This window comes from Stegostoma tigrinum, chromosome 23 (assembly GCF_030684315.1).
Source record: "Stegostoma tigrinum isolate sSteTig4 chromosome 23, sSteTig4.hap1, whole genome shotgun sequence".
In the NCBI taxonomy this organism is placed as follows: Eukaryota; Metazoa; Chordata; class Chondrichthyes; order Orectolobiformes; family Stegostomatidae; genus Stegostoma; species Stegostoma tigrinum.
In genome coordinates, this window is record NC_081376.1 from 40,002,656 (window position 1) to 40,024,801 (window position 22,146).

The following is a 22,146-nucleotide window of genomic DNA, read 5'->3' on the forward strand; positions in this document are numbered from 1 at the left end:
GAATTTTATTGGGTCCTATGAGATGCGCACACCCCATATTCTTCCAAACGCCAGTGAATACAATCCAAACTGAAACAATCTCTCCTTATATGTTAGTCCTTCTATCCCAGGTAAACCATTGCTGGACTCCTTCTACAGCAAGAATGTCTTTCCTCAGATACAGAGACCAAAACTGCACATAATATTCCAGGTGTGGCCTCACTAATGCCCTGTATGATAGAAGCAAGGCATCCTTGTTCCTGTACTCAACCTTTTGCTCTGAAAATGATCTTAGAGTTTGTCTTCTTTACTGCCTGCTGCACCTGCATGCTTACTTTCAGCAACTGGTGCACAAGAACACCTCAGTCTTGCTATACATTCCTCTGTCTCAATTTACAACTGTTCAAGTAATAATAATCTGCCTTCCTATTTTTGCTACCAAAAGCTCACATTTAGCTACATTATACTGTATCTGTCATGCACTGCGTACTCACCCAGCCTGTCCAAATCACACTGTAACATCTGTATCCTCTTCATAGCTCGCCCTTTCAACCAGCTTTGTGTCACCTGCAAATTTTGAGATATTACACTTAGTTCCCGCTTCTAAGTCGTCAATGTATGTTGTGATAGCTGGGGGCCTGGTACTGAGCCCTGCTGTACTAGTCACTGCCTGCTATTCAGAAAAAGATCCATTTAATCTTACTCTCTATTTCCTGCTGCTAACCAACTTTTTATCCAACTCAATACAGTAACCCCAATTGCACGCACTTTATCTAAACAACTAACATAGCATGATGTGTCTGTTGCAAAAGGTACAATGAAAATAATTAGCATAAGCTCAATTATCTCAAAACTCTTATTTAGGAATCAAGAGATATGGTAAATTCTACCGACTAAATTACTTGAGTTATTTTTTCACAATAATTGGAGCTTCCATTCAACAAAATAACAACATTACTGAAATATCAAACAATGAAAAAATACATGAACTCTAAAAATATGAAGAAGCTTGTCAGAGGTTCTCCTAATTGCACCCATGATTTTCTATGCAGACTGAAGCCTGAGTGAGACATTTCAGCTTGCCTTTATGCACAGGGGATTTCCAGCTGTTGTGAACAAATTGTGTGTGTAGGTGTGCGGCAAGATTACTGGAAGTTCTAGTAGCTCCTTACTTCTGTGAAACATCATCAACAGTGATATCCAAGCATGAAGTTTCCAAATAAATGTGAGACCCAGGACCTGAACGAAAAAAATTCAAAAGGAAAAAAAATGTATGTAAGCCATTAAACGAAACATATACGTCAAAGCTATTGCTTGCATCTAGTGTTTTAGTGTAATTTGGAATGTTTGTCTGAGGAGGAAAGGGGATGTTTTTGAGCCTATGTGATTCAAGTGCAACAGTCTCAGGATATTTCCCTACTGGCACCTCTATGATGTAGGCTAGCACTATGTGCATTTCTTCTGTAGGTACAGACAAGTTAATAGTTAGTGGCCACAAGGGGAGCATTGCATGGAAGTGGTTGAGCTTGGAGGCTATTCTACTTTGTGGACCACCGATTGGGTCACTTTGGGTCTCTCTAACCGCAACTGTATCAGTGTGATTTTTTTTCTTTAAGAGTACTTATTTTTAGGCTGAACGTGCTTAATGTGTTCTCCGAGTTCTGGTCAAAATGAATACAAGAAGCCATGTGTGATTCAACACGGAGCAAATTTATTAGCTTAATCTACTTCATCTTTATGCAAACTAATGAGTGTATCTATTAGCTTAAACCACAAGTGAGTCTCGCTGGCATCTGCCCGCTGGGGGCTGCTGGATGACAGCTGGCACTTGGAGCTCTATCTCAGTTTCCATAGCACTGGCCCCCGAACCCCAATCTGCTGGCAAAATGTCACAAAATGTGGGAAAAGTCCTCACATAAGTACTTTTCTGAATCTGATATTACATGCTGCATTACCATTCTGAGTACTTTCCCAAACTTTCCTCTGTGCTTGGTGGTCACAAACAAATCCAGGTACCGCTGAAAGACAGCCAATTTCGAAGCCAAGGCAAGGTCTTTGTCAGGCAACACAGGCAACTTTCTATTAAGTCTGTTTTTCATGTATTTTCCTTCAATTGCTTATTGCCATGTCCAATTAGTGCTCATTAATCTGATTTGGTGGTATCATTTTTAAGCCTAACATTACAGGGCACTATGTAAATCATGAGTTGAGGCCACACTTGAGAGACTCCTTTGTGGATGATGGGTCAATAGGGGCGGAAGAGATCAAGGATTCCTTAACATTAATGGCTAAACCTTTAGTCAGATGTGTTTCCTCCATTGGTGGTCGAAGTTTACATTATCCTGGCTGCATGTTTAATGGAAGTCATAGTACAAGCATTTCAGAGTAAGTTGCTTGACGTGCTGGGCATCTTAGGTTGGTTGTCCCAGTAGAAATGTTCTTGAATTGCAAAGACCTTTGCCATTCACGGCATCCTGAGGAGACTTCCTGGCTCTACTTTATTCTTAGTGCTCTGCAACCATGCCTCTGTCTCGTTTTCCTCTGATACACTGTTTTCTTCCAGGAGCTCATTGTTTACAAGTTCAATATCTCTCTGGAGGCTTATGCTATGAAGAGTGCAGAGAACTACCACAATGAGTGGCTCTTGCAGGAGTACACTGTAGGGAATTAACCGACTGGTCTGCATGTTCAGATATCTGATATCATTTCAGTGTTGGTCCTAGTAAGAAGATGGCATTGGTTGTGACACCTCTATGACTGTATGACACTCTCCTACAGTGGTTATTACTTAACTCTTCAAAGGGTATCCATGTATCGTAGAATCCATCCATGAATTTTGGGGCTTAGAGAGAAAATATGCAATAGTTTGAACTGCCAGCCCAGAGGATGAAGGAGTTAAAACAGCTGCCAAGAATGTGATGCATAGATAAAGGAAAATCTTTTTGTATTTGTTGATCAGTTGAACATTGAAAAGTGGGAATGGTTCTTGTTGGTGAAGTTTAACAGTTGTTCATTCCACTGTTTTCATGGCTACGTGCTGCTCTCTGTGCCTACACAATCCCATTTTTTGCTAAGTGAAATGTACCGCCCAGCTCTGCAAATGGGACATCAGTGATGCAAAATGCAATGGTGTGCAACTGCTACAAAATGTCATTCAGGTCTGAAGCTGATACTTGGAGTCAGAATCAAAGAAATTGGTAGCCAAAGTGACTTTGATGGCAGAGTATGGTGACCATTGCTGTGAAATGGAAGTCTTCAGCAATGGGAGTCCATACATCTATGACCAACCGTCTGCAGAATTACAGTCTCCTATAGTAACATTCCTTTTACTCAAGTATTTTCCCCATCCTTGCTTGGCAGTCATGTTCTCATGATGCCATGACAGTGATGATCTCAGCAGTGCCAAAGCGCCTACACTTCCCTATGCTGATGGCAGAGTCGATACAGTATGGAGCTGGAGGAACACAGCAGGTCAGGTAGCATCAGATGTGTAGGAGAGTTGACGTTTCTGACCTAGATCCTTCATCAGGACTGGGTTTTGTGCTAATGTCACCAGTTTTCCAAGCTTTTCACCTTTTTAAACAACTCAGATAATATAGCAGTACTGGATGTGAGTTTGCTCACTGAGCTGGAAGGTTAGTTTTCAGACGTTTCGTCACCATTCTAGGTAACATCATCAGTGAGCCTCCGACGAAGCGCTGGTGTCATGTCCCGCTTTCTATTTATATATATATAGAATATATAATAAATAGAAAGTGGGACATAACACCAGCGCTTCGTCGGAGGCTCACTGATGACGTTACCTAGAATGGTGACGAAACGTCTGAAAACTAACCTTCCAGCTCAGCGAGCAAACTCACATCCAGAACGTCAACCTGAGCTACAAATCTTCTCAAAACTCACTAATATAGCAGTACCTTGACTGGTTCCCCATGATGTAAATTCATCTCATCTGATCCACGTGTACACAGCTCATATGCCTCCAGGAAAATCACAACATTCACCATTCATGAACTCCTTAATCATCTTAATTGGCCTTCATCATTGATTGTACAGAATGGCAGGACTCTCTCCCTCCAATTCTTGTTGTTGTGACTTTTGCTGTTCGTGGGAACAGGATCTGGAAGTCCACATAACAGATCGCATCATATTTTGGGGCCCTGTTTGCTTCTAATCTAGCCCCTCTCCAGAACTTCATTTATGTTCAAAAACAGAAAGCAAGAGAACCAACGTTATGCAATTGCTGGAAGAACTGAACAGTGTGTGGATCGTGTCTCCTACCAGAATCAAGAGTAATTTGCACGCACATAAGTGTCAAATGATGCAGGCAGGGCCCCAGATGCAATTTTTGAGTTATAGCACCTTACATCAATTCCTATGTCCCTCTACCAAGCAGATGCTAAAAGCCCATCATTTCCAGTACATATTAAAAGAAACTTCAGCGGCAGTCAAGAGAAACCTTTTTCTATAGCATTTTTTATGGCTTTTGGGTTTTAATGATTTTGTGGTGTTAAAAATGCTATGTAAATGTAAATTGGAATTAAAAACATCAACTTTTCATATTGTTAATAGATTTTGTAATGGGCAATAAATGAAATTGAAGGATTTACAACTTGAATGTAAGAAAGAAAAACTAAAATTTAATTTACTTACTGTGAAATCTTAGAAAAAGATTGAATATTAGTATTATGCATAAAAGTTAAATCCAAATATTTGAACTTATACCCAAGGCAGAAGCTTAAAATGATGAGTTCATAAACATCTTTATATGTAAAATGCAACACATTGTATGCAGAACCACTGGATGTACATAATATGTGTTTAATATATCCAACATTCAGACTCTTTACATGTAAACATGAGATGTGCAGTAAGGATTTTGAACAATTTCAGAGCGTTTCAGTTTTGATTATCAGCTAGAGCAGAGTTCAAAACTACAGGGTGTGGAAGAACTACTACATTTTCTCAATTTACAATTAAGCATTTCTGTACTTAAGGTTCAATTAACTTCTAGACAAAAGCAGTAGCCTGGCTCCTGATAATTTGCCTGTGTTGCAACATTTGATTTATCTTCATGGTTTTAACTGATATACTCCTCTGGTATTTTGAAAGGCCCAAGGTACTGTCCTGAAATGATGTGACATGATTGTTCCCAAATGTTACTATAAATAGCAAAATGTTTGAAATAGTCAAGCTGCCATGGGCAAGTACAGAAGTGAAGATACACCCTAATTGTGTCTTAAAATAGAACTGACTATCCTTTATTGTCATGAGTACTCCACTACAGAAATACACGAGTACAGTGAAAAGTTTTTACAATGGCTGCCTTTAATGATACTATCTTAGGTACAAGTACTTATTTATAAATCTTAGATACAACAGAGGAATAAAAGAAGTTGTAGCATTACTTACAGTATCTTAAAAAATAGGTTAGAAATAAGATAGTCATAACATAGTTAAAGTTATATTGTTATATACATAGTTAGATTGACATTACAATTCAGTAAAGAATTCCAAACAGCAGCAGCTCTACACGTGATTTGACTGCCTAGGTCCCAGCCCAACAGCAGTCCCGGTCTGTTCCAAGCCTCCAGTCCACGCCGTACCATCATTCAGCTGCACCAAGGTAAGTTGCACTGCTCTGGGCCTCGCTTCCCCTTGCACTGCCCCAGGACATGCTTCCCCTCACGCTGCACCAAGACTTATTTCCCTCATGCTGCTCTAGGACTCGTTTCCCTCGCACTTAAGTTCATAAGATATAGGGGCAGAAGTAAGCCATTTAATCATGGTTGATATGCTTCTCATCTCCATTTTCCTGCTTTCTCCCCATAACTCTCCAACCCATTACCAATTTAAAAACCTGTCTAACCCCTCCTTAAATTTACTCACCGTCCCAGCATCGACTACACTTTGGGATGTCAAATTCCACAGATTCACAACTCTTTGGAAGAAGCAGTTTCTTCTTTTGGATCAGCATATGGATAATGATGGGATAGTGTAGGGGGAGGGGCTTTGATTAGTTCACAGGTCGGCGCAATACCGAGGGCCAAAGGGCCTGTTCTGTGCTGTATTGTTCTATGTTCTATGTTCTCAACTCTGTTTTAAATTTGTTACCCCTTATCTTAAGACTATGACCCCTCATCTCAGAATGCCCCACAAGAGGAAGCATTCACTCCATGTCTAATTTATCTACACCTTTTATTATCTTGAATACCTCAATTTGATCTTTCCTCATTCTTCTAAATTCCAGAGAGTACAAACCTAAACATTTCAATCTCTCTTCATACGACAAACCCCTCATCTCTAGGACCATTCTAATGAACTGCCTCTGAACTGCCCCCCAATGCCATTACATCTTTCCTTTCCATCTCACCAACGCCTTGTATAGTTACAACAATACTTCCTTACCTTTATATTCTATTCCTTTAGCTATAAAAGTCAACATTCCATTCACTTTATTATCCGCTACACCTGCATACTAGGTTTCTGTGACTCATGAACAAGGACACCCAGATCCCTCTGCACTGGAGCACCCCAAAGTCTTTTCCCAATTAGATAATAGGTCATTTTTCCATTTTTACAAATAAAATACACAACCTCACAATTATCCATGTTAAACTCCATTTGCCACATTTTGGCCCACCCCCTAATCTATTTATATCCCATTTATAAGTTTCTTATTTTCTCAGTGCAATTTATCACCCTACCTATTTTTGTGTCATCTGCAAATTTGACTATAGAGCCCTCTATCCCTGTATCAGAGTCATTAGTGTAGATTGTAAAGAGTTGGGGTCCAAGGACCAAACAATGTGGCAACCCAGTAGTTACTTCTTGCCAAGCAGAAAAAAAACTATCCCGGCTCTGACTTGTCAATCAGCCAGTCATCTATTCAAGCTAATAAATTATCCCAATCCCTTTTCCAACCTTGTGAATTAACCTTTTGTGTAGCACCTTATCAAACGCCATCCGGAAGTCCAGGTAGATTACATCTACAGGATACTCATTATCTACTTTGCTTGTTACATCTTTGAAGAACTCTGGCAAATTATGATTTGTCCTTCATAAACCTATGCTAACTCTGATGGATAGCGTATTGACTTTCTAAGTGCCCTAGTATTGTTTCCTTGATAATTGATTCTAACACTTTGCCAACAACAGATGTTAAACTAACTGGTATGTAATTTCCCACACATTGCCTCCCTCTCTTTGTGAATAAGGACCTTACATTAGCAACTTTCCAATCAACTGGAATCTTTCCTGTGACCAGGAAATTTTGGAATATCGTACCCAATGGATCCACTATCTCCACCACCACTACCTTTAATACCCTAAGATATAGGCCATCAGACCCGAGGGACTTGTCTATCCTCAATTCTAACAATTTGCCGAGTATCGTTTCCCTCTCGATGTTGATTGTTCTAAGTTCTACCCTTCCTATTGCCTCTGACTTGCCCATTCCAATAGGAATGGCAATGTTGTCCTCCACCGTGAAAATTGGGGCAAACTATTAATTTAGTATCTCTGCCATTTTAGTATTCCCCATATTAACTCTCCAGTTTTGTTGTCCAAAGGACCACCATTTACCTTAGCGACTGTCTTTCCTTTTATACACCTATAGAAGCTTTTGCTATCCTTTCTGATATTTTGTGCTGTTTTTCTTTTGCAACTTACCTTAGCCCTTTTTATTTATTTTAAAGTATCCGTTTCTTTACGTTTGAAAGTTTCCCAATCCTCCTACCTGCCACTGGTCTTTGCAAGATGGCATTCCTTAGTTTGTCCTTGACCTCCTTGTTTAACCATGGATGTTTTTTACACCCCTTAACATCTTTCTTCCTCACTGGGATATATTTTAGTTGTGAGGAATTGAGTAGCTCCTGAAACAACTGCCATTGCTCATCTGCTGTCTAACCATTTAGCCTTCTTGGCCAATCTACTTGGGCCAAATCTGTCCTCATGCCTATGTAATTTCCTTTGTTTAATTCCAGAACACTACTGTGGGAGTGCACTTTCTCACCCCCAAACTGAATTTTGAATTCTATCATGCTATAGTCACTACTTCCAGGAGGATCCTTAACAATGATGTTTCCTCAATACATAATACCAAATCAAGATTTCCTCCTCCCCCATCCCTATTATGTTTAAAGTAGGACTCATTACACATTTAGACTGATTTATCTCTAGAATATAATGCCTTGGGATTCTTTATTCCCTTAATCTTTACCCTGTTCAGTGCTTTGAAACGCCTGTTGTAGTTTGTCTGAGTCTCAGAAACATGCAGATGCACATGGACCACTACCTCCTAATAAGCCATGACCTTAGTGTTGGTTTTGAGATCCTGGTTTTCAAATTATCTTCATTTGTCCCAAGTCTGAGGTGGAAGCTTGCATGCAATGGAAAATGGCCCTAATTTCTCACCCCTAAACTAAATTTTGAATTCTCTCATACCAGAGTCACTATTCCTTAGAGGATCCTTAACTACGTTGTCAATTAATCTCTCTTCATTACACCATATCAAATCCAAAGTAGCTTGCTTCCTGGTTGCTTCCACAACATACTGCTCCAAGAAACAATCTCTAATACAGTCAATGAACTCTGCCTCCCGGCTACCCTTGCCAATTTGATTCTTCCAATCTATGTGCATGTTAAGATCACCCATGATTATTGTCAAACCTTTTTTTGCCAGCCTCCAATATTTCCTATTTATACTGTGTCCCACTGCAGAACTGCTTTTTGGGGACCTATAGATTACTCCTACCAAGTACTTCTTCCCTTTGCAATTTCTTATTTCTATCCAAATTGATTACATATCCAGATTCCATGTACTTAGGTTATTTCTCATTACAGCCCTGATCTTTCCCCTCGCCAGCAAAGCTACAGCATCTCCTTTTCCTACTAATCTATCCGTTCAAAATGCTGAATACCCTTGGATATTTCAATTCTCAGACCTGGTCTCCTTGTAACCATGTCTCAGTAATCACTACCAAATCATACCCTTTTGTTTCTATTTGCACCATTAACTCATTAGTTTGTTTTGAATGCTTTGCGCATTTAGATACTAAGCTTTTAAATTTGTTCTACTGCTAAATTTCCCTACTCTTTAATAAATCCTTGGTGTGTAAATATAACTACCTATTCTATTCCTCACGTTTATTGTCTGGTAACCATCTGCCACATTGCCAATCTACACTCTTACCTCCTCTTTTAACTTGGGTTTTCTAATTTCTCCTATAACTGAACTCTAACCACCCCCATTTAGTTTAAAGCCGTGTCTACAAGGACTCTACTCCCAGTACGATTCAGATGAAGACCATCCTATTAGAACAGGGCCCTTCTTCCCCAGTGCTGCCGCCAATGTCCCTTGAATTCAAACCCATCTCACCCACACTAATCTTTAAGCCACACATTTGTCTGCTTAATCTGAATGACCCTCTGCAAAGTAGTGCATAGCTCAGATAGTAATCCTGCTCCGGGACTCACTTCCTCTCGCACTGCTCTGGGACTAACTTCCTTGCACACTGTTCCAGGACGTTTCCCCTCATGCTGCTCAGCGGCTGCTTCCCCGCATACTGCTCCAGGACTTGCTTCCCTGCATGTTGCTCTCAGACCTGTTTCACCTCAGGCAGTTCTGGGACTCACTCACATTGTGCTGCTCAGGGACAGCTTCCCTGCACATTGCTCCAGGACTGATGAGAAGAGAGAAACAAAAAGAACAAGCGGAGCAAAGGAGCTCCATGTAGAGTGTCCTACTCTGCCGCCATTACTTCCAGCAAGAAGTTCAGATGTTGTAAATTATTGTAAGTTCCCTTGCAATTTGCCATCACAGTGTCATTGGCACAATAGTAACTTTGCGACTTTCCAACAAATAAGCTGCTAGTAAGTTTTTTTAACAGCCTCTATAAATTTTTACTAAGAAAATGTTTATCTTAAGTTATTGGGTTACATCAGTTGATCTTGGCTTGAGAGGGTAATTGTGGCAATGCTAAGCTTTAAAGGAGAATTTCTAAAGAAGGATCACTGGACCTGAAACGTTATCTCTGCTTTCTCTCCAGATGTTGTCAGACCTGCTGAACTTTTCCAGCAATTTCAGTTTTTGTTTCTGATTTCTAGCATCCATAGTTCTTAGCTTTTTAATTTAATGCAATAGATGGAGTTAAGTGATCCCACAGCCAACATTGTCTTGTCTGCACTGACTCTCTGAGCATTTTAATTAAGTGCCAATCTCCTGCCTTTCCTTGCAACCCTGTTCATTATTTTGGATTTAAATAATGATCTAACGTACCCTCGAATGATTTAACTGAACTTGCCTGAATCATACTTCCAGACAGTAAATTATTCTAGACCTTAACTACTCTCTCTATGAAAAAAGATTTTCTCATCTTGCATTTTGCTTCTTTTGCAAAATACTTTAAAACGATGCCTTCTGATTCTCATTTTTAGACAAGAATAGGAATAGTTTCTCCCTATCTACCCTGTCCAGATTCTTCATGATTCTAAATATTTCTCTCAATAATCTATAAATACTTCTCCTCTCCAAGGAAAGCAATCCTAGCTTTTCCAATCTTTGCTCACAACTGAAGTGTCTCGTCCCTGGAATCATTTGCGTAAACCTCTTCCGCACACTCTCAAATGCATACAGAAATGTACACTATACTTCAGCTGATGTGTAACCAGTGACTTACATATGTTCATCATAATCTCTCTGTTCTTGTACTCTACTGTCCTACTTAATCTAGTATTAATAACTTACATACATATACTCTCAGATCTCTCTGCTCATCCACAAACTTTGAGGCTGTCTCCTACATGTCAAGACCTAGTGTCATATCTCACTGGGATTGCATGCTGGAAATCAAGTCCTGCTATACCTGGAGTCATTACAATAGTTAAAGATTTTATAAAAACATGCAAATTTCCCCAATTTTCAGAACAGGATTGGCAGATAGCATGGACCAAGTTTGTGTACTTAACAAGAATTACAATTTATTACAAATAAATAAACTCTAACTAAAGGTAAACAATAATGAACCAACGGCATGTATTCCTACTCTATTTGAAACTCTAAGTCCCTTATAAAATTCACCCAATACATTTAGACAAACACACAGACATAAAAAATTGGGTGTCTTGTGCGGAAAGAAAGACTGGGAAGGCAGTTCAATGGTTCCTTTCCACAGAGTTCACTGACTTATTGTTTAAAAGTCACAGCCTAAAGCAACTGTTGAGGGTAAATAAACTGGTTTTCTTCAGGCTTCACGTTTTTTATTATTGCAGAGAAAAGGAGAGCTCCTATCTTTCGGAGGTCTGACAGTATCTGCCCAAACATTCATACCCACACCTGTTCATCTACCTGGAAGCCAAATACATAGCTGTTGGCAGGCAGAAGGCCTGTGTCACTGACAACCATTCCTCAGACCAATCAGATGTTCGTTGCCAGCCGAATTTCCATTTGTCCACACCCCTTGGTTTCAGCTCATCAGCTGTGCTTGAATAAACAGCAGTTACAATAAGTACCAGGTAATTTTATTTTAAAATGTACAGCAATCCCCTTCCACAATCATTGGTTTTAAAATCAGTCCCTTTCCCGTTTCAGTACACAATCAAAAACAGAGAAAAGTAAACAGTCTTTATACTAAATCAGTTATACATAGAACATAGAACATTGCAGCACAGTACAGGCCCTTCCGCCCTTGATGTTGAGCCGACCTGTCATACCAATCTGAAGCCTATCTAACCTACACTATTCCATGTACATCCATATGCTTGTCCAATGACGACTTAAACGTACTTAATGTTGGCGAATCTACTACCGTTGTAGGCAAAGTGTTCCATCCCCTTACTACTCTCTCAGTAATGAAACTACCTCTGACATCTGTCCTATATCTTATGCCCCCTCGTGCTCGCCGTCACCATCCTAGGAAAAAGGCTCTCCCTATCCACCCTATCTAACCCTCTGATTATTTTATATGTCTCAATTAAGTCATCTCTCAACCTTCTTCTCTCTAACGAAAACAGCCTCAAGTCCCTCAGCCTTTCCTTGTAAGACCTTCCCTCCATACCAGGCAACATCCTAGTAAATCTCCTCTGCACCCTTTCCAAAGCTTCCACATCTTTCTTATAATGCGGTGACCAGAACTGTACACAATACTCCAAGTGCAGTCACACCAGTGTTTTGTACAGCTGCAGCATAGCCTCTTGGTTCCGGAACTTGATACCTCTATTAATAAAAGCTAAAACACTGTATGCCTTCTTAACAGCCCTGTCAACCCGGGTGGCAACTTTCAAGGATAAGGAAAAGCTCAAGCTGCAATACTGACTCCTGAGGAAGTTCCATTACAAACCTTCTTCCAGCCTGAAAATTCCCACTGAGGTGGAATTAACCTCTATCTCCTATCCCTCAGCCAATTTTGTACCTACATGGCTACTGTTCCTTTTATTCCATGAGTAATAACTTTACTCATAAGACTGTTATACAGCTCTATATCAAATGCTTCTTGGAAGTCTATGTACATCACAAAGCAGGTTGCACCTTGTCAAGCCTCTTTGTCACCTTTTTAAAAAAACTCCAGCAAGTTAGTTAGCTACAAAGTTCCCTTAATAAATCCATGTTGATTCTTCTGAATCAAAGAACAACAAAGAACAGCACAACATAGGAACAAACTCTGGCTCACCAAGACTACACAGAAGAATCAATTGACATTTTCCATAAATTATTGACATTTTTTCCAAATAATTGTTACTAGAGATTTTGCCAATACTGATGTTAAATTTACTGCTCTGTAATTGATGTGTCGATCTTTACAACATTTTTTGAGTAAGGACATAACGTTTGAAATTCTGCTCTCCTCCAGTATCATCACCGAATGCAGGGAAGATTGAAAAGTAACTTCCTGTACCATTGCAATTTCCATGCTCACTTCCTTCAACATACTTGAATATATCTCAACTAATCCTGGAGCCTTATCAACTTTAAATACATACAACTTATCCAATACTTCTTTCTTATCAATCTAATTGTCAATGCAATCTCTCGATCCTGGCATATCCAATCATGAATTATGGCGGATAACTAACAACTTACTGAAGGGGGTGGCTCCACAAACATCTCCATCCTCAGTAACAGGGGAGAATACTGCACATCAGTGCAAAAGGTAAGGCTGAAACAATTGAAAGGAGGTCAGAAGTGTCAAACGATGATTTACCTCAGCTTCTTCCTGAGATCCGTAGCATTACAGATGCCAGCCCTCAGCCAATTCAGTTCATTGCATATGATGTCAAAAAGTGTCTGAAGGCACTGGATACTGCCAAGGCGACATTATGGCAACACCACTGAAGACCATTGATACCACTGGGCTGCAGGGTTCCCAAGCGGAATATGAGTTGCTGTTCCTGCAACCTTCGGGTGGCATCATTGTGGCACTGCAGGAGGCCCATGATGGACATGTCATCTAAGGAATGGGAGGGGGAGTTAAAATGGTTCGCGACTGGGAAGTGCAGTTGTTTATGCGAACCGAGCGGAGGTGTTCTGCAAATCGATCCCCAAGCCTCGGCTTGGTTTACCCCAATGTAGAGATAGCCACACCGGGTACCGTGGATACAGTAAACCACATTGGCAGATGTGCAGGTGAACATCTGCTTAATATTCCGCTTGGGAACCCTGCAGCTCAATGGTATCAATGTGGACTTCACAAGCTTCAAAATCTCCCCTTCCCCCACCGCATCCCAAAACTAGCCCAGCTCGTTCCCGTCCCCCACTGCATCCCAAAACCAGTCCAGCTTGTCCCCGCTCCCCTAACCTGTTCTTCCTCTCATCTATCCCTTCCTCCCAACTAACCTCACCCCGCCTCCTTGACCTGTCCGTCTTCCCTGGACTGACCTATCCCCTCCCTACCTCCCCACCTAAACTCTCCTCTCCACCTATCTTCTTTTCTCTCCATCTTCGGTCCGCCTCCCCTTCTCTCCCTATTTATTCCAGAACCCTCTCCCCATCCCCCTCTCTGATGAAGGGTCTAGGCCCAAAATGTCAGCTTTTGTGCTCCTAAGGTGCTGCTTGGCCTGCTGTGTTTATCCAGCTCCACACTTTTTTATCCTGGATTCTCCAGCATCTGCAGTTCCCATTATCTCTGAAGCAGATACATGGTAACACTATCAGCTGCAAGTTCCTTTCTAAGCCAAAGGCCATCCTGGCTCAGAATCATATTGGGTCTAAACTCGAGAACTCCCTTCTGAAAAGTATCGTGTATGTGCCTATACCACAATGGTCTGCAGCAGTTGAAGAAAGCAGTTCACCACAACCTTTTCAAGGGTAATTAGGAATGGGCTATACATTCTGCCTCACCAGCAATACCCACATCCCATGAACTTTTTTTTTAAAAACCTTGAATGAATTACTGGAGAATAGGACAAACTGAGAGTCAGCATGAGTTGATACTTTTAGGGTAAGATGAATATTTGAAGGGATAACTTAAATATTTAAAAAACTAAAATTTGGCCAGTTACTGTTACTTACAAATTGCAACATCATCATTCATACAGAACAAATACAACTATACAATCCTCAGATATCTACTCTAATTGACTTAAACATGCACAGGTATCAATACATATACTGTAAAAAAATTGTAAACAATCCTTCCTTCTAGTCAAGGAATGCCTACATTTGATCACCACCCAGTGACTTGTTGAAAATGTACACATATTGTCACTGGGTAATATGTAAATGTGGTCATATAAGCCCTTTAATCTTTAAGGATATTATTTTCAATTCTTAACTACAATTTTAATTATTAAGAAAGCACTGAAATTATTCTTTTATTTTAGAATGTCTGGCTTTTAACATTCAGCACGGTGGCTCAGTGGTTAGCACCATTGCCTCACAGTGCCAGGAACCTGGGATCGATTCCATCCTCTGGCTACTGTCTGTGTGGAGTTTGCACATCCACCCCGTGTTTGTGTGAGTTTCCTCCAGCTGCTTCAGTTTCCTCCCACAGTCCAAAGATGTGCAGGCTAGATGGATTGGCCATGCTAAATTGCCCAAGGTATTCAGCAATGTGTAGACAGGATGGGTTATAGGGGGATGGTTCTGAGTGGGATGCTATGAGAGTCGGTGTGGATTTATTGGGCTGAAGGGCCTGTTACCACACTGTAGGGATTCTATGACTTAAGAAATGTAATTTGCCATACTCGCAAAGTGTCTACAATTGAGTTGCTTTTGCCTAAATAGTTCTGGATTTTCCATTGTTTTCAAAAGGAGTTCCTATTATTCTCGAGTTACATTCCCTGCATTAAACAAGTTAAATTTAAAGCCACTTGAAACTTGATTAAAAAAAAAACACTGAAGCCTTGTATAAGTTTTACAGTTAGACAAAGTTTGGGAGACTACCAAAATAAAACATTAAATGTGTTGGTTTTCCCATCCTGATTGTTTCTCTGTATGTGTGACTTCAGTAAATGATTTGCAAACTATTATAAGTGATGTTATCAAACTAACTCATAATGTATTTATATCAACATCCTGCTTTCATTGTTTTAATAGGAGCATTAACTCGTTTAAAATGTATTTGGTATGAGTACGTTAAGCATTTACACAATAACATTACTCATAGTAATTTCAAAGCTGCTAATCACAGAATTCTTACTAAAAGTAATGTTTCCAGTTGTGACTCAATTTTTGGTAAAAATTTTATATTTCACTACTGGCACTGATGTCTGAAAATAAATTTTCTAACATTTCCCAAATCACAAGATAGCATTAGCACTCAAATTATTATCGTGGTTCATCCAACATGACTTCGGAGGTGTTTTGTTCATTTGAGCATCACTTCCAGCTCACTTCTAATCTGAGCTGAGACCTGAAACTTTAATCTTGTACTTGGAGGTAGTTTCTTGGCACTAATCAGATAGTGGGCCTAATATTAGTGATGCTGAACACCGAATTCAAATGTAATGTGAATATTTTTAATCTTGTGCATGCTGTTAAAATTAGGCATGCCATGTAATTTTAATGCCCATACTTTGCAATTAAGAGATTCTTAATCTGAAAAACAGAAAGAAATAAAGATTTGAATTTTCAGAAGTTAAATGTGACCATTCATTTTTCAAGTATTACCACAAAGTCCCACTTCTTTTTAATTCATTAATAGGATGTGAACATTACTGGTTGGGCCAGTAATTGCCCTGGAACTAACTGGCTTGCTAGGCCAAGTCCAAGGGCAATTAAAGAGTCTGCCATGTTGGAGTAAATCTGGAGTTACATGTAACCAAGGCAAAGTAAAGATGACAGATTTCCTTTCCTAAAGTAACTGAACCAGATGGGTTTTTATGACAATCAATAATAGTTACATGGTCACCACTGGGCTAGCTTTTAATTCTAAAATATTATTAAATCAAGTTTCACCATCTGCCACGGTGGGATTTAACCCTATGTCCGTAGAACATTTGCCCTGGCTTATTAGGCCAGTGACATGACCACTACACTTCAGAAAAGAACTTTGCCCAGCCCAAGCCAATGCTTACTGAGATACTAAGTTACTGAACTTCTCAACTTTTCACAAAGGATTGTTCTCCACCTTTCCCAAATAGCAATCTTCTCTTGCAACAATCTCAGTTCATTCTGCCATTTCAACTCATTGACAATCAATCTGGTTCTTTAATGTCACTACTCAGCATAAGGTCAAAGTGACAATCTCTTGTCCTCGTTCTCTTAGTTAATACTAACATTCTCCTTCCGAATCCAAAACACCACCTTAGGCAGCAACATCTTTTCCCCTCCCTTTTCCACTGAAACCCACCACTTTATATGATCATCCATTTCCCCTTCAATTACCATTCATTGTTCTACTTATTAGCATGCATTTCTTCCTACTCCTTGACATTCATGTTTTCATTTTCTGCAATGTGGACAACAACGCTCAGTTCAGCGCTCCTCTGTGTCCAGCTGCCAGTGTACTTGTTTTCTCAATGCTGCTTCCAGTGTGATAGGGACTGCCAACTCTGTATATCATAGATAAGAAGATCTCTTCTCAGAAGAGTTCTGATCAGAGCACTGAGAATGCAATCCTTGCCCTCACCTTAGCATGGTTGGGAGAAGACTAGGTCCTAGGCCAATACGTTAAGAACTTGACTCCACGAAAAGATATATTGAAGAAAGAGGACTCAGTGATTTTGTCAGTAAAAGGTGAAACACTGACTAGGGCCCCTGATGCTGTCATCATGAAATACTGATGGCAAGTATTCTGTTCCTCAATCTCACACTCATTTTCCATCCACCAAAGCATTAAGTTTCAAATTTTATCCTTCAGTTTAAAACTACTCATTGTCCTTTCTCTACATATTCCTTCCATTTTATTCAGCCCTCTGAGAAAAGGTTTTTGACAATACTTTCAGTCATCTTCCGAACTCTCAAATTGTAGTTTGTCATCTGATCCCATGTTTTGTTCATTTTTCTCCCCCTTTTCCTTAGCACCCATGTAAAGTGTCAACTTATATTCTCTAAGTTAGAGGTACTGTTGTAAATGTAAGCTGATGTTGCTTTGCTAATGTGACTCTAACTGCTGGCTTTCCTTTACTTTCTGTGGGTACAGTGTTAATCAAGCCTACCTTGATACCCATACTCTCTGCTCCTACAATCTATGAGCATAGGAAACTAAAATTCTCAGATGGTCATGTTCTGTCATGCTTGCTGGGCATTTGCTTGGGTTTCAGGGTTCTCCTAAGTTTCAAAACTCATCAGTTTCTTGTACTGTTTTCCCTCTGGCAGGTACAGTTCTCACTAATTGTGACAAGTAGCACAAACATTTTCACTATTGAATGGTGAAGAATCAACCTTCAAGTATTTGGATTTTAGTAAGGCATTGATAAGGTACCTCATGGCTGGCTGGTACAAAAGGCAGAGTCTCGTGGAATTCAGGGTGAACTGGCCAGATGGATACAGAACTGGCTTGGTCATAGAAGACAGACAGCAGCGGTGGTCAGGTGCTTTTTGGGATGGAGATCCATAACTAGTGGTGTTCCACAGAGATCAGTGCTGGAACTTTTGTTGTTTGTAATATATACAAATAATCTGGAGGACAATATGGGTGGTCTGATTAGTAAGTTTGTGGAAGACATCAAAATGGGCAGAGTTCAGATGGTGAGGAGGATTGTCAAAGGTTACAACAGAAATAGATAGACTGCAGATTTGGGAAGAGAAATCGCAGATACAGTTTAATCCAGACTAATGTGATGTGATGTATTTTGGAAGGTCAAATTCAGGTGCAAATTATACAATAAATGGCATAACTGACATATAGATCGATCTGGGCATACAGGTCCACAGATCCCCGAAAGTTGCAACACAGGTGGATAAGGTGGTCAAGAAGGCACACAGCACGCTTGCCTTCATCAGCCAGGACATCGAATATAAAAGTTGGCAAGTTATGTTCCAGCTGTACAAAACTTTAGTCAGACCACATTTGGATTATTGCGTGCAGTTCTGGTCACCACATTACCAGAAGGACGTGGATGTTTTGGAGAGGGTGCAGAGAAAGTTTACAAGGATGTTGCCTATCTGAAGGGTTTAGGTATGAAGAGAGATCTGATAAACTCAGATTTTTTTTCATTGGGAAGCCAGAGGCTGACGGGCAACCTGATATGGTCTACAGTGGTGAGTGGAGTTCCACAGGGCTCTGTCCTTGGGCCTCTACTGTTTGTAATTTTTATTAATGACTTGGACGAGGGAATTGAAGGATGGGTCAGCAAGTTTGCAGACGACACAAAGGTTGGAGGTGTCGTTGACAGTGTAGAGGGCTGTTGTAGGCTGCAGCGGGACATTGACAGGATGCAGAGATGGGCTGAGAGGTGGCAGATGGAGTTCAACCTGGATAAATGCGAGGTGATGCATTTTGGAAGGTCGAATTTGAAAGCTGAGTACAGGATTAAGGATAGGATTCTTGGCAGCGTGCAGGAACAGAGGGATCTTGGTGTGCAGATACATAGATCCCTTAAAATGGCCACCCAAGTGGACAGGGTTGTTAAGAAAGCATATGGTGTTTTGGCTTTCATTAACAGGGGGATTGAGTTTAAGAGTCGTGAGATCTTGTTGCAGCTCTATAAAACTTTGGTTAGACCGCACTTGGAATACTGCGTCCAGTTCTGGGCGCCCTATTATAGGAAAGATGTGGATGCTTTGGAGAGGGTTCAGAGGAGGTTTACCAGGATGCTGCCTGGACTGGAGGGCTTATCTTATGAAGAGAGGTTGACTGAGCTCGGTCTCTTTTCATTGGAGAAAAGGAGGAGGAGAGGGGACCTAATTGAGGTATACAAGATAATGAGAGGCATAGGTAGAGTTGATAGCCAGAGACTATTTCCCAGGGCAGAAATGGCTAGCACGAGGGGTCTTAGTTTTAAGCTGGTTGGTGGAAAGTATAGAGGGGATGTCAGAGGCAGGTTCTTTACGCAGAGAGTTGAGAGAGCATGGAATGCGTTGCCAGCAGCAGTTGTGGAAGCAAGGTCATTGGGGTCATTTAAGAGACTGCTGGACATGTATATGGTCACAGAAATTTGAGGGTGCATACATGAGGATCAATGGTCGGCACAACATTGTGGGCTGAAGGGCCTGGTCTGTGCTGTACTGTTCTATGTTCTATGTTCTATAAAATTACGAGAGGCACAAATAGGGTGGATGGTCAGAGGCCTTTTCCCAAGGCGGAAACATCAACTACATGAGGGCACAGGTGAGAGGGGGAAAGTTTAGGGGAGAAGTGTGGGGAAATTTGCCACAAAAAAAATGGTGGAGCCTGAAATGCACTGGCAGTGAAGGTGGTGGAAATAGGCACTTTAGTATGTTTAAGGCATATTTTGACAACACATGAATGAGAGGTGAACAGAGAAACTGAAGCTGCATATGGGCAAGAAGTGATGGGTACAAATAAGGACTAGGAATTGGTGCAGGCTTAATGGGCCAAAGGGTCTGTTCCTACGCTGTATTGTTCTTTTAAGTAGCTTCATTGACAACAGCGCTTTGAAAAGTAAAATGGACAGAAGCCGTTTGAATTAAGTAGGATTTCAGAGTATACCCCTATACACCTGCTGACATAAACTCCTTCAACATATGGAAAATGCACAGAGAGGATATTTAGAATTGGGACCTGCAGCCTACTTTACCAGCACAGCTGCAGATACAAGCAGAGAATTGCAGCTGCATATTTCCCATAATTGAAAAATCAGCTCTCTCAATCTGTCAGAATTTGGATTGTTTTAATTATATTTAAAAGCATTGGAATTGGTTGAGCTTTCTGATCTGTGAAACATTTAAAGTCACACAAATTGATGTTTTACCTGGCATTGAATTCCTCTATTGCTTTTAGTACATTATTTCCCAGGAATTTTGGTATAAATAATGTATCAGTGATTTATATTCAAAGGTCGGCCTGTTGGGAGCCTGAACAACAACATGGTTAGAACACTGCCCTTTCACATCTGAGACTGGTTCAAATCTAGCTCAGACTGATGGAATGGCGATAAGGATTCAAGAAAGACTGGTTTCAAGATAAGATCCTACTTGAAACAAGTTTGGGAAGTTCAATTCCATTCCTGATGGTTTTGAAATCACGACACAGAAATAACTTAGACCCGGTCAGAAAGGCCAGGGTGCAAGCTGAATTTCTTGAGCATACTCATGTGGCATACAGTTGAAGATAATTTACTAATATGTGTAAAATTTACTACATATAATGCCACTACAATGTTTGAAGTGGGAAAGCTAGGCTTTGATATCATGAGTAATTTTAATCTCCAAAACAGCTGAGATGTTTAAATGTTAAAGATCTCAAAACTGACCCTAAACTCACTCACATCTGACTTAATGACTGCGGATCAGAGTGTTGGTGATTTTAATATTATACTGAGGGTACATGCTCATATTTAACCCATCTGCCAAGTTTTACTGTGGCTGGCTGTGTTTTCTTGGCCTTAGGAATCCCAGCAACTGACTGGTATTGAGGACTACTTTATGGAAAAGCTAAATGTCTACTCTACTGAGGTAACAAGGTGTAGAGCTGAATGAACACAGCAGGCCAAGCAGCATCAGGGGAGCAGGAAAGCTGACATTTCGGGTCTGGACCCTTCTTCAGAAATGGGGGAGGGGAAGGGGATTGTGAAATAAATACAGAGGGGTGGGGAGGTGGATGGAAGGTGGATAAAGGAGCAGATAGGTGGAGAGGAGACGGACAAGTCAGGAAGCAGGGATGGAGCCAGAAAAGATGAGTGTAGGTGGGGAGTTAGGAAGGGGGTTGGTCAGTCCAGGGAAGACGGACAAGTCAAGGAGGTGGGGATGAGGCTGGTAGGTAAGAAGTGGGGGTGGGGATTGAGGTGAGAGGAGTGGATAGGCGGGAGAAAAGACGGACAGGTCAAGGAGGTGGGGATGAGCTGGGCAGGTTTTGGGATGAGGTCATGGGTGGGGAGATTTTGAAGCTTGTGAAGTCTACTCTACTCTATTGTTTGCGGATCAAGAACAGCAGGAAAGCTCTTCCCGAGATAGTAGGCACTGCAGATGCTGGAGAATCCAAGATAACAAGGTGTAAAGCTGGATGAACACAGCAGGCCCAGCAGCATCATAGGAGCAGGAAAGCTGACCTTTCGGGCCCAAAAGATCAGCTTTCCTGCTCCTATGATGCTGCTTGGCCTGCTGTGTTCATCCAGCTCTACACCTTGTTATCTCAGAAAGCTCTTGCCAGCGTGTTTCAGTACTGCTCCTTTAAGGCAGTTGGAAGGCATCGAAATATGACAGTCCAGTTTGAAGCTACCTGCCCACCTTTTGTAGCAACAGTAATAGTGAACGCTTGCTTGCAATTACTGCATTCAATACTGTGTTCAATAAAGGCAATAAACACAGAATCCAGACCAAATGTAGGTTTGAGATCTCATACCATGTAAGTAGTCATTTTTGTTAATAAACTTCAAGATATCTATCTCCACAAAAGCCAGTCATGATGACAAGGAACACTTATATAAGGAACACTCAGACCATAACATACTGGCAGTGATATTTTACCCAGTAGCTATATCATATTGCAATAACTGATGCTAAAATGTGCAAACAGCTATGGCTATTCTAAAGACTTTGCCTAATTCTCATAAATCAGCTACATTTGATGTGTTTGGAAATGCAGCAGCCTCATTACCAATGCCAAT

At 40.7% G+C, this 22,146-nt stretch overlaps 1 protein-coding gene across 1 annotated transcript in view; it reads right to left on the reverse strand.

Moving 5' to 3' along the window:
- LOC125462223 (GRB2-related adapter protein-like) overlaps positions 1-22,146 on the reverse strand; it is a 272,985-nt gene that overhangs the window by 227,254 nt on the left and 23,585 nt on the right. Inside the window, exon 2 of the mRNA XM_059654093.1 lies at positions 474-546. The gene's annotated coding sequence lies outside the window, so the exon portion shown is untranslated. The remainder of the gene's footprint in view (positions 1-473; positions 547-22,146) is intronic.